The sequence below is a fragment of the Amblyomma maculatum genome, chromosome 1, assembly GCF_055883805.1.
Source record: "Amblyomma maculatum isolate TAMU_Amacu chromosome 1, ASM5588380v1, whole genome shotgun sequence".
Taxonomy (NCBI): Eukaryota; Metazoa; Arthropoda; class Arachnida; order Ixodida; family Ixodidae; genus Amblyomma; species Amblyomma maculatum.
Window position 1 is genome coordinate 420,890,018 of NC_139344.1, and position 15,975 is coordinate 420,905,992.

At 46.2% G+C, this 15,975-nt stretch overlaps 1 protein-coding gene and 1 pseudogene across 4 annotated transcripts in view; one reads left to right on the plus strand and one right to left on the minus strand.

The window, feature by feature from the left end:
• Nucleotides 1–3,918: 3,918 nt before the first annotated feature.
• LOC146209230 (uncharacterized) overlaps nucleotides 3,919–15,975 on the minus strand; it is a 51,126-nt pseudogene continuing 39,069 nt past the window's right edge.
• The window catches only part of LOC146209231 (cytochrome b5 reductase 4), a 264,229-nt gene continuing 259,614 nt past the window's right edge, over nucleotides 11,361–15,975 (plus strand). For all 4 annotated transcript variants that reach the window (XM_084597640.1, XM_084597629.1, XM_084597660.1 and 1 more), the window contains exons 1-2: nucleotides 11,361–11,499; nucleotides 14,191–14,211. The gene's annotated coding sequence lies outside the window, so the exon portion shown is untranslated. The remainder of the gene's footprint in view (nucleotides 11,500–14,190; nucleotides 14,212–15,975) is intronic.

The following is a 15,975-nucleotide window of genomic DNA, read 5'->3' on the forward strand; positions in this document are numbered from 1 at the left end:
TTTCGACTAGGGTTCGTTGTTCCTCGAGGTCCGAGCTGCACAGGGCCGCCTCCCAGCCTTCCCATGTTGGCTGATTTATATTATCAATACTGGTATTTTGTTGACAAGCCCATACCATATGGTATAGGTTTGCCTTCTGGCCACAAAATATGCACTGTGCCGAAAAGGATTCGGGCTCAATGCACGAAGTGTTGCTGGATTATTAAATGACAATTTGTAACCTTCGAAGGTGACACTCTTCCGATTTACTAAGACCCTTAGCGGGCTTCAGGAATGTCTGCCTTTCAAGGCGCAAATGCTGTAGTAGCTCTGAATATGTTATTAACGGATAGGGGGAGTCTAAATCAGCAAGAGAGGACGTTTAAGGATTCCGGGGAAGAAAAGCTCGGACCGAAGCGTGTGTGCGCTCGTTTCCTTCAACTCCCTGGTGACCTGGTACCCATATTAGCTCCTTCTGTGCAGCTGAAGTCCTACATTGACTCAGAATTTTGCGGGCTAGAGGCGTGATTCTACCACGCATACAGTTTCTATAATCTGTCTGGGAATCTGTAACTATGTATTTCGATGAGGAGTGTGTTGCGGCTAAGGCTTTCGCCACTTCCTCCATAGCCTGCGTATCACCATTGCGAACTGAAAGCCCGTCCACGACCTGCATTTGGTGCACAACAGGTATTGTTGATATCCCCGCTACAGGACCCGTAGCGTCCACGAAGAAGGCTCCTTCTTCTCTTGAATAAGATTCACTCATCGTCTTGTTTCTCGCCACTCCTATAGCATGATGATGCTCCGGGTGCATGTTTTTGGGGAGCGGAAGCATAAGGAATTTGCTCTTCCACTCTTGAGGTATATCTTGTCTCCCAGCAACTTGTCGTGGAAAGCAAATGTTCAAATTTTCTAAGACCCTGCGACCAGTCTTGGTTGTGGCCAGTCACATTACCTGGCTGGATTCCAAGGGAAGGAAAGCGTAGCAGGGGGCTGCAGAAAGTTAGGTGGGCGGATGAGATTAAGAAGTTCGCAGGGGTCAAGTGGATGCAGCTAGCACAAAACCGGGTTAAGTGGAGAAATATGGGCGAGGCCTTCGCCCTGCAGTGGGTATAATCAGGCTGATGATGATGATGATGATGACATTACCTGGCTTGTAAGATGGGCGCTAATCAGTTCATCAGCCGTATTGTGCGCCCCCAGTTGTAGCAGACGCTGCGTAGATGCTTTCATGGGTAACCCGAGCGCCTTCTTATAAGCAGTTCGAATGATAACGTCCAGGTGGTTTAGATCGGTTTTCCTCATACGAAGGTACATGGCCACGTACACTGTCCTGCAGATAATAAAGGCCTGTATTACCCTAAGGGTATCTTTTTCTTGCATACCATTCTTCTTGGTTGTGATCCGAGATAGCATACGGATGACCTGTTCGCACACCGTTCGGAGCTTGGTGATCGCTCTGCGTTCACACCCTTGTTGTTAATAAGCAGCCCCGAAACCCGCATTGTCTCCACCTCGGGAATACGTGTATCATGGATCGAGATTTCCAGCAGTGCAGTATCCCCCTTCCCGCGCAGGACGAGGAGCTCCGACTTGTCCGGGGAAGAGCGCAGTGCACATCCTTCTGCATACTTTTGAACCATAGTGGCCGCCTCTTGGAGGGCCTCCTCCATCTGTCCCAAGTTGCCCTCCGTTGTCCATATGGTTATGTCATCCGCGTAGAGGGCGCGGCGTATTCCCTTTATGGCATTAAGTTGTTCTGGCAGGTGCATGAGGGCAACGTTGAATAGCAGTGGAGAAAGGACCACCCCCTGAGGCATCCCCCTGGTGCCCATGGGTATCGGTTCGGACCTTGTGTCGCCAATCTTGATGTGTGCTTGCCTATCTTGCAAGAAAGCCTTGATGTAATTAAAGGTACGCTTTCCGCAGTTAGTACCCTGTAGGTTTTCCAGAACCTTGAAGTGTTTCACGCTATCGAAACCTCCTTTAAGATCCAGTACAAGTATGGCCCTACTGCTGCGTTTGCACGGGGGATCGATAACCTCCATGTTCAGCTGCAGTAATACGTCCTGGGTTGACAAGTGTGCCCTGAACCCAAACATCGTGGGAGGCATAATATCTCGGTCTTCTATATACGTCGAAAGCCACATTTGTACTGCCTTCTCTATCAGTTTCCCTGTGCACGACGTAAGCGAAATTGACCTCAGGTTATTGATGTGTACCTCCTTTCCAAGCTTGGGAATAAAGCTGAAATCAGCCGTCCTCCACGTGTCGGGTAACTCTCCACTTTTCCAACACTTGTTGATGTACTGCGTGAGATGTTGAAGCGCTTGCCGATTGAGATTAACAAGCAATCCCACCGTCATCCTGTCATTCCCCGTTGCCGTGTCCCTCCTCATGGCCATAAGCGCCGCCTGTATTTCCTCGACATCGTACTATCGATCCAGGTCCGAATTCTCCATGCCCACATAATCTCTTTATGGCTCGTTGTCTTTCACTGTACATAGGTACATCCTGGTGAGGGCTGCAACCAGCTGCTGGTCTGTGCTTGCGAAGCCATTTAGGTCTCTTGAGGTTACGTTGCTGATCCCCACGCGACTTGGAAGGCTCTATCAAACATCTAAAAAGACTCCAAGCCGCCTTGGTGCTAAGCTGTCCTTTCAGCGAGTCGTATTTGGCCAACCAGTTGTTTTTGGTCAGGGTCCGTGCATACTCTTCTGCTTGCAATGTTATTTGCGCTATCTTGATCATCAGCTTGCGGTTATGTTTTTGCTTTTTCCACCGCCGTGTGAGACTTCTTCTGGCCTCCCGTAGATGTAGTAGGTGGTTGTCAACGGCCGGAACTTCTTCTGAGGTCTGAAGCGCCTTTTGGAAAACCTCATCGAAAGACGCCCCCTTGTTCTTCGGTGGACTATATATGTTCGACACATACGCACTTCTGCTAGTGCGTATACGTTCGGTAATAGCTGAATAAATGTATGTTCCACCTCAGTTACTAACTCCAGCTCGATTGTCACAGCCGTGCAATCCTTATGCACCAAAATGCAAGTGGATGAGTTGTTTTGATGCGTGCCGCATGGTCTGAGTTTGGCTTCCGTATTCACATCCTGCAGTGCAATAATATCTGATAATTTATCCAATGAATCTATGTATTGCTGTAGCGAATCCCTCTTCCTTCTAAACCCCCTGCAGTTCCACTGTAAAATCACCAGCTTAGGAGGGCGGGCCATGTTGAACACTAAAGGAAGTCGCGCTTGGTGCGTCACCTCCGGTGTCGGGCAAATCATCAGCTACAAGCCCACCCGGCCAGTTAATTTTGGAGCCTTCGCCCGTGTACATACAGCAAGCTCCTGTAGTTTTCGATCAATTCTGATTTCAAAGGTTTGCAGATTAATTAGACGGGGCTCCAAGATCCCCTGTAAGACCCGCTCTACCGCTGCTTGAATGCCCCTCGCAAAAGCTGCCTGAACGTTGTTTTTTTTCAATAATAGTTTGCAGAGTTTCCTCAAGGCTCGTCTGTATATTCTGCATTATACGAGTTTCCAAACGCGGAAGGTCGTTCAGCAAACATCTCTCGTCAACCGCTTCAATCCCAGCTTCTTTCTCTGTGGCACCAGCTGCGCCTTATCGGTATCTGGCGCCACTGTGTTACTGTTTCCCTCCTTTTCCTTTTTCGCACCCTGAGGGACAACAGTTAGTGCCTGCTCAGTAGGAGGGAAGGGAGCATCCTCCTCCATTGCAGATTCGCCAGGAGTTTCTGGCATGTTTTCACCCTCTGCCGATGTCCTCTGTTCCTGACTTTTATACTTCGCTAGCTCCTGTTTTAATCTGCTATATACCTATTGAAGTTTTTCGACAGCCAACGTGGAAGGCGGGGAAGTTACAACCCGTGCCCGGCTCACCTTGCTGCCCGTGGTTTTCTCCGACTCGGCTCCTTCAAATTGTCACCTGACGACCTCTTCCTTCAGGCCTCTGCTTCTTCCGCTGTTGCGGTCTAGGCCCTGAATTTCTCCGGTTGTCTCTGGATTGACACTTGTTGTTGTAGTGCGCACCGCCAGGCTTCCGCTCGGCTCCGGAACGATTCCTGTATTTCCAGGTGCAGTCTGAGGAGCTCGTCAGATGGGCACCCCCGCAAACTAGGCATCGGGGCTGGCACTCGGGACCTTCTTCTTGGATTATGTTTCCGCAGACCCGGCAGAGATTTTCTCGTGGATTAGGGCAGACATCCACCCTATGCCCCACTGCTCCACAGCGGGTACAAGCTGGTGTTGTCTTCCGGAAGAGACGGACGGGCACAGCCTCCCCAGTAGAACACGTTGAACGGCACTGTACGGCCTTCGAACGTAATCACCGCTGCGTTCGACTCTCCTAATTTCCTCACACCCACCATGAGAGTGCCTGGCGAGTAAATAGCTTGAGCAATATCAGCTTTTGGCACTTTCGGAGCCACTTGAATTACTCCATCATACGTATTTTCGGCCATCTTGAGGTAGATATGCACCGCTTGCACTTGGCCGCCAATCCACAAATTCTCGACCGCGAGGACTTGCCGAATAAGCTCTGCGTCTCGAATTCCAACCCTGATTATGTTTTGATCCCAGGCCGGCCATGTTGCAAGTGTCTATGATTTGCGTTCGATGCCGGCAGCAGCATATATAGCTTCTCCTATCTCCCTTGAAATGTGACGAATTGAGCGTTCCTCTGGGTTTCATGACGGCGACAGAGTCTTCAGCGCCGAATTTGGGCACCACCTCTGGTTTCCAACGCTTCGTTTGAAGCGGTTTGCTTGGCACCGAAGTGGGGTCATCGCCGTCAGCAGCGTCTGCATTGTGCAAGCGTTCCTGCAGTTCCGAGCTCCCGCGCCTCGCATACGCTCGCTCTTGCTCTTCTAATTTCTTCCGAATAGCATATTCAGTGACTTCGTCGAAATCTGGCTTCTTCGCAGCCTGTAGCTCCACTACTTGCATGATTTGCGGGTCGTAGCTCCATAGAAGAGTGATGACTGCCGTGCCTAGTGCCGCATCAGCGGCCCGGCGTCGTCACCATAGGCTTAGGCTTAGCAGCTGCGCCAACGTGGTCGACTGACAAAAGTCCCGTAAATCGCCAAAAGGAGGCCCACCTGGATGAAAATGGTGTCTACAGGTGCCTGGTAACCTGCCGGACAAAATTCAACTAGTGTTGAGCGGTGCAAATCGATAGGACATCTGTTTCGCGTAGCCGACGTGAAGCGCGTCAACTCTCAAGGAGTGTCGAGGAAACCTTGTGTGGAAGGAGAAAAGAACAGCCCTGAGACAAAGTAGAGGCAATATAAAAAGCAGCCTGAAATATCAGTGTCAGACATAGGTTCATGCAGTTTTATGAAGAAAAAATTATATTTGGTTCGCTCATACGCTACAAGAATGCTCAAAATTGGAAACTTATGCAAGTTTGACGTGTCGTTTATTCCAACGTTAGTGCCTCCGCAGTGCGGCTACTTTCTGAATCATTCCCTGCGGCAAGTGGAAAACGATCTCATCAATGCTAATGATGCGAGCCAAACGCTGCAGTATTTTGCTTGCATCATACCAAAAATGGTAATGCAGTTTATAAAAAGATGAAGTGTTTTGGTCGTGTCCCTTGAAGAAGCCGGAAAAGCAGACTTCATATCAGTAGAAACGCTGACAAAGGCTGCCAGTGCCCATCTCACTGTCAGCAGCTGTCGGAACAATTACCAGATGGCTCTTGCCAGTGATTCGCCAAAGCATGAACGCCTCCCCTTATTGTTTTAAGTACATTGTTATTTATTTATTTATTTATTTATTGCGCTGAGTTTGCCACACGGCATAAAAGGTGGTGGTATAGCGTCACAGGAATGTGTGGAGTGCAGCCATGTGCAAGAAGTCACACAAACTGCGTGCATAAATGTTGTTTGTTGTCCATAAGTGGAAATGAGAGTCATTACTTGGTGAAAGTCCAGCTTTTTGTAGAATGGTGTTGCGCATATGCGAAGTTCCTGGGCATGTCCATATTAGATGCCGCACAGTGGTGTCGCAAGCCGGTTCTTCGCAGTGTGGGCATTTGTCGGGAACTGGAATAGTAGTACTTTGCCACTGGTGTCGAACGGCGGGCGTAAGAGCCACTCCGACCCTCAGCCGTCTCAGAGATACCTCCTCCACCCTTGTTAGATTGGTGGGAATGGGGTACGTACACGGGGGAATTAGAGCACGTGTACGCTGCCTGAGGGATGTTGATGATGTCAAATGGGTCAGGAGTGGATCCGGTGGAAAGGAATCATGAATAGGTTGTGACACATCTTCTGCATGAGGAAGCACGTCTGCTGTTATGGTATTCAAATTTTTGTTGTCTTGAACCCAGTGAATGGTTATAGTCACTGGGTAACGGTGACAAGCAGCATGTATAGTCTGTGCGACCCTAAGAGTGCCATGGACTTTCTTTAAATGTTTTAAGGCTTCTTTAGACTGAGTCATTATCAGTACTTGTTGAAACGTAGGGTCGGCAGGTAACGCTTCTATGGCGTTTAAGATAGCTTGCAGTGCGAATGCAAGAGTTGATTTGGCGTCGGTAAGGTAACTTCGATTGGTGTTCAGGTGAGGGTGGATTGGGCTTATAAAAACAACTGAACCACCTGTTGGGGTTACGGCTGCATCTGTGTAAATAATACAGTTATCATGTGTTGCGCAAGACGTTATTGGGAATGATGACGAGAGCTGCGACTTCTTGGTGAGTAGAGGCTTATTAGAAGTAAGGTGGTAGTAGTCCCATGGAGGTGGTTGGTTCTCTAATTCAAGACGAAGGGAAGCTTTTCTTGCTCTGTTTGTCTGTCTTTGGGCAGTTAATTCTGCCAGCGAGTTAAGGTGGGCGTACTCCTGGAGCAGACGGATAGGAGTTGATCGTTACTTTGAGAAATTCGGATTGCTGAGCATAAATGATCAACGCGGCTTGGCACCGCCGAATGCGGATGCAGAGAATAGTTTGCACCTACTTGGACTCAATAACATTGCTATGGATCGAAAACAATAAAAAATATTCGAATATTAAAACTGCTGAAAATGAGGCTGAAGGTGAAGGAGGGCAGACAAAATTGGGGTGAAGGTGAGTGAGGACCAGCAATATTTTTAGGTGAGAGTGAGGACGAGGGAGAGCCAGAACATTTTTTAGGTTCAGGCTCAGGTGAGGGAGGACCACTGATCGAAAAGTGAGGGCGAGGGAGGGACGGCCAAAATTAGGGCATTTGCTCACCTCTGCCATGACACAAGCAGCATTCTGCGCAGGTTTGATTTGGTCTCCAGCACAATGTCATACATATGAATCGCAGAGCCCGCCCACTGCACTTAGCTCACTTTTCATTTGTCTGATAGCAGCTTTGCACTGTTTCATCCTTTTCATGTACTTTTTCGCTTCCCTATCTAACGACGTCGGGAACTCGGAGCACGGAATTTGGTACACCGCATCTAGGGCCCTTTCTTCAGAACAAATATCTTTCCGGCTGTGCAGAAGACCTGTAATGGTGGTAGCTGACTTCTGCATTGTTCGCTTCCTTTCCTTCACAATAATTTGCCGGAAGGGATTCCACTGAGGGTCATGTAGTTTCCGCTAATAATGACATAGGGGGTCTCGAGGGGCCTGAGAACCCCCACCAGTATTTAGGAGGGGTTTGAGACCCCCTTTCAATAGAGTGTATAAGGAGTGCATGAATACGAAGCAGGCTGTCACCTTCTATTCTTGTCGGTGAGTTTGAATAAGAACCAGCAGGTGCTCTAAAACCCGAGGCAGAGGAAAATAATGTCTCCCCCTTTGTATAAAATGATGTGCGACGCAGGCAACCAGTCTCTTTCTCACTATCTCTCTCTTTAGCTCCATTTCCACCTGTGCTCGAATCACTAAAGACCCCTTTCCGATGAAGCCAGGCGTTAAGCACTATCGGCATCACAGCACGTTTTCATGCAGAGCCGGTACACGCTGGACGGCTGTTCTCCGCTCTCCATAACGGAGATATGCTGCGTTGTTTGTGGGCGCATTGGGTACGGATAGAGAACGAAAACACCCGATGGTCACTCAAGTGGAAATATCTTGCCATGACTGCTTCCAAAACGTCGCGGAGAGCAGCGACCAGCATGTAGCGCTACGCCGGAGTCACACCGCAAGCTTTCTCGATCGGTCCTGAAAATATCTTCACGTGATGTCTTGGCCAAATACAGCCGGCGGTGCGACCAACAGTGAACCCCGTGACGTCAGCTGCGTATTTGTGCTAAAAAAAAAAAAAAAAAAAGGCTTTTTATGCTCTTTTTTCTACATAATTTCATGTGAGCCCGCAGCATGAGAAACTGTAGATATTGCTGGTGAAAGCCCGAGTTTTGCAAGAAGTGTTGCAGTGCCCTTTTAAGGAAACCATGCAGCTATCCCATCCTGCCCCCCCTGAGCACAGAAATTGCGTTTCCCACCGAGTTCAGGTTCTCAAATTTATTCCTGCAGGTTGCAACTCGTTTCTCGAATAGAACGTAGCTAATTATAGTTATACAGCCCATCAAAAAGTGGCTAAATTCCTGAAAAACTTGCCTCTCGCAATTTTTATTCACTGCATCACAAAACTGGAATAAACTACAATAAATTGTAACTAATCTACTAAGCGTGTCACGAACCGCAAATTAGATAAGGCGGTGCCTTGTCCGCTAGTCTTGTAGTATCAAGGTATTTCGAGCTAACAGCGTGGGACTAATTGAAAGGAATTTTATTTTACATTTTGTAATATATTCTTACCCATGGGCACACAGGGTATTCGTTCCTTTTAATTTTGACAAGGTGTCCGTATCCAAGTCTTTCATCTAAATTTCACAGCTTTAAAAAAGGTACAGTACCCTAAGCCGGTGAAATTATCTCAGTGGTGCTTTGAATCGTGTTGTCCTGCCTTCATTTTCTTTTAAATTTTTCCTTCTACAAAGATATTTGATTAGCTGCAATTAAATCGCTGAATTTTAAAAACCAGCTTAAGGGAGTTGTGTCAATTAGAAGGCGATAGATCAATTAAAAAAAAGACAGCCGGTTGAAATTTATCGACACGACACCAGTCTTATAACATTTTTCTTTAGGACTAAAAAAAAAACAGAAAAAAAAACGACGCGGAGTTCGAGCAGTACCACATCGCAGCCAGCCGTGCTGCTTGAAAGCCCGAGACTTGATCTCAAGAACAGAAGACGGCTTATCTCATACCCCAACACGAAACTTTGTGCAAATATGACATTCCGCAGATTAAGGCTTTTTTTTTTTTTTTTTATTCACTGCAAGAGGGCTGGGGCCTTCACTAAGCCATTTAGCCGAAGTGAGATGTTTGAAGCCTCCAAGCTTATGCAGCAGCCGCAGTCTTAGTACGCCATAATCGTGCCAGTGTCAGCAGTTTGTGTTACGCCACAATAACACGTGTCGATATATACTGGAAAATATTTCTGTACTTATTTGCTCTGAGAAGGAAAGCCATTATAACCTTTTTGAAAATTCCTTTATGGAGTTTTTATAGGGGATAGCTGGAAAGGCTGTTCAAGAAAATGTAACAGCCACCGATGGCATCCAAACCCTCGGCATCCGCAGGCCGCTGCTGTATTGACAAAGATATGATGTAAGCATATATGACATTCCTTTTCGATTACAAATTTATCCTTGTAGTCTGCATAAACTAACGTTGAGTGTACAACTTCGCGAGCATCCAAACATAATGGCGACAGAATTCATCATGGCCCACATAAATCGAAATCGACCCAGGATAAATGGCAACTCTACAGAAAATCATTGTTATCTTTAATATCAAGAGCTCATACTAGAGACCTCGCGGTTTACGCTACCGGTAAGCACGAGGCGACAGTACGAAATTACTTGTTGAGGCATAATAACATGCAAGTAACCGTAATCTGGTAGTTATTCAAATGAGAGATAATTTGAAATACTTAGTAGTGAAGACAACACAAAGCAGCCTCAGGGAAAGCCACGGCCTTCATACGCACACTTTACTTCTCTTAAAAAAGAAAAAAAAGAAGAAAAGTTAGAGGGAGAAGTTTCTGGTGCTTTGTCAGGCTTCAAAGACAAAGACAGACTTCTCTTATGCTGTATGAACTATATCTGTACCCTATATGTAATCCTGACTCCACTTACTCTGCTCTGAAATGTCGGAGATTGAGCTTAGTAAAGAAAAAAAAAAGGGGGGGGGGGGGGCTGACTCGAACAATGCAGTATGACGGGAATGGGCATCGGCAGAAAAGCAGGATCCTGCAGCAGAAAAAAAAAAAAAAAATAAACGGGAGAAAATGACTAATGACGTGCCAGCAACGGCAAACAATTAACAAGAAAAAATTAAGCCAAGGATGCAAAAGTAACGAAGTCGGAACAAAAATGTAAAAGAGGGTCATGAGTTTTCGCTGGAAGACGTAAGGGTAGAAAAGATGAGAAAACTAAGTTTTGAAAGGGACGATTAACGAAAGCAGGAAGGAGATAAATAAAGTAATATGTTCGCAGAGAAAAGTTAATGTAATCAATGAGGAAGAGAGCAAGGAATTAAAGAAGTGAAGTAGTGAGTCTACAGTAGGGGGGGGGGGGGGGGGGGTGCAAATCAAACGATGGGGAAAAGCAGGGACTGCATTTACAGCGAACTGGTGATGAAGAGCAGCCGCGCAGCAAGCCAGCATCTGCATCTATGTAGAAATTGTAAGCAACGGTAAACGGCCGCATCACAAGGCACCCCGCAGTAGAGTGGCTGAGCAGTCCCCCCCCCCCCCCCTCTCCCCCCCCCCCTCCTCTCTTCGCCCTTATTTCCAACATATGATCTAAAATCAGGCTTTGCACGCATTGTGTGATAGGAATTTTCATAAGCTTTGGGTCTTAGAAAGCGGCATCCTGATACTAAATATAAGATTGTAATATATTGCATCAGATAACAATTCAGAACCTGACCGTGCTGCTCCTAAAAACTGCACCGCAATGGATAGAAAAGGCAAAGCAATAAATAAAGACCCACTAACGAAATCAAGAGAATTCATCTGTCATAAGAACACTTCCGAACCTCCTCGAACTCGATCTGCATTGAATTGAATGCAGATGGAGTTCAATGAGGACCGAAAGTGTTTATGTGACGAGGTATACGTACAACTCTGTGCAGTTGTTCGCTCATCTACTGATGTGTTATTGCTAAAGCATGAGCAGAATGTAATTTAGACGTGGATGATTAGAAAACATACGGTCCAGATAAAGGACACAAAAACGTGTGCGCAGCGCTCTCAACCGAAACCGAAAAACTCGTTGAATTTCTTGCACACTTGCTGCAACCGAAACTGAAACCGAAACGCTCGTTGCCTTTTTTCTTTTGCGGGGAGATGGCGCCACCTCCGCCTAGATGTAAACATTGCAGCAGTCTCCAACATGGCGCTTTGCGTGTGTGTGCCGTAGCGTTTCGAGTGCGTGGTTTTCGTTTTCTCCTGTGCTTCTTCTTCCTCTAAGGTCTATTTACGGTCGTCATAAAGCTTCTGCGAAAGCAAGGTACAGTAGTAAACGTTCGGGCGGCTCTGGTCTAAACGGAAATGTCCCATCCCTTTGCAAGAATGATTTTTCCTGGAGATTTGTACTGAGGGTGTGTAGTAGGCATGGTTAAGTTTCGGCGAGATTTCTACTTTGAATGAATGGTGCGTGAGTGGAGCGCACTGATTGCAGTCGTGTTGGCGCTACATTTGAATAATTTAAGGAGGAAGTGCGCTGTTAGCTAATTCTTTGCAATGTGGTTATCGAGTCGTTCTGCGGTGTAAGTGCTGACGTTCGTCGATCGATAGCTGGAGGACTCCTAATAGTGCGCTACTTTGCACCGTCAAATTTTAGATCTTTATTGCCTTACCGCCTGTCGATTATTTAGTATTAGTGTCTTTTGTGGTCTAAATGACATTCCAGCAGTTGTGTCGTCATATTATGGGCACCTGAGGAATGATTTGCAGGAAGCGGCTTCATGCAACATGGGGTTTCACTAGTTTAACGATTCACCTTTGAGGCAATATTTGTGAAGCAAGTTCTTTTTTGCTGCCGTGAATAGTTGTCCTGCGGGAGAATGTTAGGCATTTTAATTGATATTTTGCCAGGTTCGTACTTTTGCTGCTGTCGGTATTATTGCTGATGCTAGGAAGGTTGTGCTGTTTCACATGTCGATGCTCGGGGCTGGAAGTTGGTTCAATACAGTAGTAAGGCTACAAATATTGCTGTAGATATTGTTACAGGCTACACGTATTCCTTATGTGACATGCAGAAGACAATCTTTTCTAACTACTGGTAATAATGCTATAGAATGTGAAACAATACGTGAAAAAAAGGCGTCTCGTCCTCTAGCTGGGGTGAAGATGAATTGCTTAGCAATAATATTATGGTGTCTTCGGCTGGACGGCACTCGTGGTGTTTTCGGCACACTCGTGCGCTGCCACACGTTCGGCTGGCCACCACTCATGCAGTGCCGTACGTTCGCATGGAGCGAGCACGACACGAGTGTGCGGCACCGTGCCACCACTGCCACCGTGGGGACCGACGGTGGGAGCGTACTACAATCCCATCGTGCAGCGCGCGCTAGCAGGCGCTGCGCACAGACGACGCTGTCATCGTATCCGTATTTGCTCGACAGCGGCCGATAGCGAGCTTCGACGAAGAGAAAAAGAGAGGAAGTGTATCAGGTGGGCGTATAGTAAGGAAATGATGAACCCCTGCGGACAAAAGTAAAAGGGGCACGCTATTTGCTTCAAAAGTGTTTCCCGCGTTGCATAATTGAAATTGGCAGTCGTGGTATATGGGAACCTATAGTAGATGCCAGTGTCCTTTTCTTAGACAAATATTGTTTTCTTATTTTCAGTGCAGAAGGCGGGATTTTAACTTGAACCGAAAAGCGTGCTCCGTTTACTTATGTCCGCACCTGTACACTGCCATTACGCTGCCATCAGCCGACGACCCGTGCGCCTACAATGTGCGCATTGTGCAACATATAGATAGAAACCAGTAATAGCACTGTTGTAGTGCCTGACAAACCAACACCGCCACAATCGCAAGGTTTCGCAGCATGCGTCAGCGTCTCTAGTTAGCACTAGCTCTACACACCACTTGTAGGAACGTAGGATGGCCTCCGAGACAGTCAAGAGTCTCGGAGGTTATGCAGAATAGAAGGCAGAAACAACGACAGCACTCTTTGTCTGCTTCACACGTTCAGTTGGAGCACACAGGAACGGTCTACTTGGGCCGTTTTGGACGTCAGTTCCTGCACACCAGTATAGGGCCAGTGCGCCTCAGCCAAAGACACCATTAGTGAAAGAAAGACGCTGGCTTTCCAATTGAATATGAAATTTGTTTTGCCTAGAGTTACCTTTGGCACTGAGAGCGTAGAAATTTCGCAATCATCTGAAAATTTAGGAGTACACTTCGCGAGCAATTAAACTTGTAAATAAAAACCTGTAAATAAAAACCCACGACAGACTGAAATGCACATTCACGCTGCCAGAGCTAAAAAAATTGTTGAATAATTTGTTAATCTTATCACTGTTCATTTGCGCATTCTTGGGTAGGGAAATTTCAGATACGTAGAACTTCGATAAAGTTATAGATGCTTTAATGGAAAGTTTATAGGGTGACAACTTTGCACTACATACTTGTTTCTTTGATACTGAATAATTAAGGCATACAGCTTCGATGACTGTTATTTAGTGTGGTAACAATTTCTGGCCATGAAGCAGAACTTCATTATATTGTCTCTTGAAATGGTGAACAAAGAACAACTCATATAATATATGCATTGCTAATAGATTGCTTACACTCACTGAGTGTTCTTTAAAACGGTCGGAAGTCATAAAGTTGTCACAGGTATTGTAGAAATATCAGAAGTGGCCATTTAGACCATGCGTGCTTCCTCTGTGTAATTTCTTTGTAATATTTTATTTCTGATGTCCTTCATTCTCTAGTGTGTATTGGATTATGCACTTATGCCCTAATTTAGACCCTTTTCTATTGTCCAGCATTGCTATATGGAAACCCCTTGCTGATGAAATGGTGGCAGGCACCCCAGTGGGCAGCTTTAGCAGCAGCTTTTCGTGGTTGCTCTGTTTTTTGTAAAAAAAAAAGAAAGTGACTGACTTGATTAATGTATATGTGCTGTGATAGTTACTTATTTTGTTGCTTTTCTTTCCATGTGCTTTATGCATATCACTTCTCCAGGACACTTCATCATCTGACTTGGTAAGTTCCATTTATTCTTACGATGATTTTCAAGAAGTGCTTCTGTGAGGCAGTTTTGCACTGCTGATCAAGGACACACAGCAGTGACTTTCAGCTGCCGATTGCAAGTTTGTGGGGTCGAATTATGGTCACAGCAGCCACATTTCATTCGAAATAACGAGAAAACCACTTGTGTGCTGTTCAATGTGACCATGTGTTACTGAGCCTTAGGTGGTATAAATCTGTCTACTAGCCTACTGCATTACCCGTATTTGCCTGTGTCACATTGGCACGTTAAAGGCCACATACCGCCCTTCATTCAAGATCCAGTGTTTGTCGTCTTGTGCCAGTTTTTGTAACTTTACACTTGCCATGCCCCATCCCTTATTTTTTTGTGCTGTGGAGGCAGAGATCTGCCTGGTTGGGAGGAAACTAGAGTGAAAAGTTTGCCCCACTCTGACCAAAGTCTCATATGAGAAACTGATGTTTCAGTGCCAACTTGTCACGTTTATTTCCACTATTCTGGGAAAGGGCAATGGCATGAGTCACGTAGACTAGGGAGCGAACAAAGGGTCATCTCTGGATGGCAGGAAGGCTGCATACTTATGGAGCTGGACGGGAACCTTGCGATTGGTTGATGTTGCTGGGAGTGTTTTTTATGTATGAGGATACTAGAAGTTGTGGCTTGTCAGGATTAGGCTTTGTGTAGAGAACCTTAGCCTGCTATAAATCAATGCAATGCTCCACATCGTCACAAAGCTGGACGCCTGCACCGCGCTCTCGGTTGAAATTTTAGACATTGTGTTTGTGCTGGACAAGCCTTTGTGGAAAGCTGTTTGTTTCACTGATGTAACTAGTTGAATGGACAGTACACGGTCAGTGATGTGGGATGTTTTGATAGCCGGGGTTCTGTTATCGAGTTGTCAAACGCTTCGTCGAATACATTTCTTCGTAGAGCCATTGTGACAAAATTCAGTAAAGAATCCAACTGCTCTAGCTTGCGTTTGGTGTTCGAGGAACACATTGTTTTGACTCTCTACGTGAGTGTGGAGACCACAACTGCTTCGTGGGTGGTAGGTTGATTTCAGCTCATATTTAGGTAGCATCCAGTGTGGGTGATTTTCAGTAGATGGAGAATTCCAATTGGGATCCTTATCTTTTCACTAGCATGTCGAGAAATGGGAGCCCATGTCTGTCTCACACTCCAAGGTGAACATGATAGTTGACATAGAAGAATTTTGGGGTGTCAAAGTTTTCCACTGCGAGCTTCTTTAAAAATGATCGTCCACATATCGAAGGCGTATCTTGGGTCCATTTGTGAACGACTGGAGTGCTCACTGCTCAATCATTTCCAATGCTATATTTGCAGCCATGACAGGTTTCCACTCTCATTGCTGTGCTGCCGGTTTGCCTGAACAAATGTCCTTTCAATGAGACGTGTTTTCCACTCCACCGAAACTTTAGCACCTGACACACCTGGTCAACACTGACACAATTGCTTTCAGCTAGTTGGTTGTTCAACCCAAGCGCTCTCCTAACTTTTTCGGCTGCCAGGGGATCTGGGACCCTGGTGAAAAGGGTGATAGCAACAAACGAAAGCAACAATTTTTTCTGTAAAAGTTAGCACCCCCCATGTCCTATCTGATGCCCTTTGCGTGAGCCATGAGGGAATGTGCAATAAATAAATATCCTTATCCGAGCTCACTCTTACTACCTCAGACCAAAATAATAAAAGTGCACTTTGGAGTGTCCAACTGCATTGTGTTTGGCTTGCTGTATTTCCAT